This window comes from Odocoileus virginianus, chromosome 12 (assembly GCF_023699985.2).
Source record: "Odocoileus virginianus isolate 20LAN1187 ecotype Illinois chromosome 12, Ovbor_1.2, whole genome shotgun sequence".
NCBI lineage: Eukaryota > Metazoa > Chordata > Mammalia > Artiodactyla > Cervidae > Odocoileus > Odocoileus virginianus.
In genome coordinates, this window is record NC_069685.1 from 28,211,206 (window position 1) to 28,213,988 (window position 2,783).

At 42.4% G+C, this 2,783-nt stretch overlaps 1 pseudogene; it reads left to right on the forward strand.

Moving 5' to 3' along the window:
- The first annotated feature begins 792 nt into the window (after window positions 1-792).
- Window positions 793-2,544, forward strand: LOC110145543 (elongation factor 1-alpha 1 pseudogene; annotated as a pseudogene).
- Window positions 2,545-2,783: the final 239 nt, after the last annotated feature.

Sequence of the window (2,783 nt, forward strand, 5' to 3'; positions counted from 1 at the left end):
GGGGTGCACGTGTCTCTTTCAGATCTTGTTTCCTCGGTGTGTATGCCCAGGAGTGGGATTGCTGGGTCATATGGCAGTTCTATTTCCAGTTTTTTAAGAAATCTCCACACTGTTCTCCATAGCAGCTGTACTAGTTTGCATTCCCACCAACAGTGTAAGAGGGTTCCCTTTTCTCCACACCCTCTCCAGCATTTATTGCTTGTGGACTTTTGGATAGCAGCCATTCTGACTGGTGTGTAATGGTACCTCACTGAGGTTTTGATTTGCATTTCTCTGATAATGAGTGATGTTGAGCATCTTTTCATGTGTTTGTTAGCCATCTGTATGTCTTCTTTGAAGAAATGTCTGTTTAGATCTTTGGCCCATTTTTTGATTGGGTCATTTATTTTTCTGGAATTGAGCTGCAGGAGGTGCTTGTATATTTTTGAGATTAATCCTTTGTCTGTTTCTTCATTTGCTATTATTTTCTCCCATTCTGAAGGTTGTCTTTTCACCTTGCTTATAGTTTCCTTTGTTGTGCAAAAGCTTTTAAGTTTCATTAGGTCCCATTTGTTTATTTTTGCTTTTATTTCCAATATTCTGGGATGTGGGTCATAGAGGATCCTGCTGTGATTTATGTCGGAGAGTGTTTTGCCTGTGTTCTCCTCTAGGAGTTTTATAGTTTTTGGTCTTACATTTAGATCTTTAATCCATTTTGAGTTTATTTTTGTGTATGGTGTTAGAAAGTGTTCTAGTTTCATTCCTTTACAAGTGGTTGACCAGTTTTCCCAGCACCACTTGTTAAAGAGGTTGTTGCTTTTTCGCAATGGGTTTGCTGCCAGGATACAGGTGTCGTGAAAACCACCGTTAAACCTAAGCCAAAATGGGAAAGGAGAAGACCCACATCAACATCGTTGTCATTGGGCATGTAGATTCAGGAAAGTCTACCACGACTGGCCATCTGATCTACAAATGTGGCGGGATTGACAAGAGAACAATTGAGAAGTTCGAGAAGGAGGCTGCCGAGATGGGAAAGGGCTCCTTCAAATATGCCTGTGTCTTGGACAAACTGAAAGCAGAACGTGAGCGTGGTATCACCATTGATATCTCCGTGTGGAAATTTGAGACCAGCAAGTACTATGTTACCATTATTGATGCCCCGGGACACAGAGACTTCATCAAAAACATGATTACAGGCACATCCCAGGCTGACTGTGCTGTCCTGATTGTTGCTGCTGGTGTTGGTGAATTTGAAGCCGGTATCTCCAAGAACGGGCAGACCCGCGAGCATGCCCTTGTGGCTTACACTCTGGGTGTGAAACAACTAATTGTTGGAGTTAACAAAATGGATTCCACTGAGCCACCCTATAGTCAGAAGAGATACGAGGAAATTGTTAAGGAAGTCAGCACCTACATTAAGAAAATTGGCTACAACCCCGACACAGTAGCATTTGTGCCAATTTCTGGCTGGAATGGTGACAACATGCTGGAGCCAAGTGCTAACATGCCATGGTTCAAGGGATGGAAAGTCACCCGTAAGGACGGCAATGCCAGTGGAACCACCCTGCTTGAAGCTCTGGATTGCATCCTGCCACCAACTCGCCCAACTGACAAACCCTTGCGTTTGCCTCTCCAGGATGTCTACAAAATTGGTGGTATTGGTACTGTCCCTGTGGGTCGTGTGGAGACTGGTGTTCTCAAACCTGGCATGGTGGTCACCTTTACTCCAGTCAATGTAACAGCTGAAGTGAAGTCTGTAGAAATGCACCATGAAGCATTGAGTGAAGCCCTTCCTGGGGACAATGTGGGCTTCAATGTGAAGAACGTGTCAAAGATGTCCGTCGTGGCAATGTGGCTGGAGACAGCAAAAATGATCCACCCATGGAAGCTGCTGTCTTCACAGCTCAGGTGATTATTTTGAACCATCCAGGCCAAATCAGTGCTGGATATGCACCTGTGCTGGATTGTCACACAGCTAACATCACTTGCAAGTTTGCTGAGCTGAAGGAGAAGATTGATCGTCGTTCTGGGAAGAAGCTGGAAGATGGCCCTAAATTCTTGAAATCTGGTGACGCTGCCATTGTTGATATGGTTCCTGGCAAGCCCATGTGTGTCGAGAGCTTCTCTGATTATCCTCCCCTGGGCCGTTTTGCTGTGCGTGACGTGAGACAGACAGTCGCTGTGGGTGTCATCAAGGCAGTGGACAAGAAGGCAGCTGGAGCTCGCAAGGTCACCAAGTCTGCCCAGAAAGCTCAGAAGGCTAAATGAATATTATCCCCAACACCTGCCACCCCAATCTTAATCAATGGTGGAAGAACGGTCTCAGAATTGTTTGTCTCAATTGGCCATTTAAATTTAATAGTGAAAGACTGGTTAATGATAACAATGCATCGTAAAACCTTCAGAAGGAAAGGAGAATGTTTTTGTGGACCATATGTTTTGTGTGTGGCAGTTTAAGTTGTTAGTTTTTAAAATCAGTACTTTTTAATGAAAACAACTTGACCAAAAATCTGTCACAGAATTTGAGACCCATTAAAAAAAGTTTAATGAGAAAAAAAAAATAAAGAGGTTGTCTTTTTTCCATTGTATATTCTTAAGAGGCAACCATTATTATCAGTTTTTTTTTGTATCCTTTCAGAGTTATTCTATATATATTCTAGCTTTTCTCTGTCATGTTTACTTTAGCTAAAACTACTGTTCCTGAAAAAGGGGAACGTGTTTTAATTAGTACATTTTGTTCATTTTAGTAGTACATTTATTTACATGATTACTTACATAGACTCAGTGTAGTTTTGCTTAGTTAT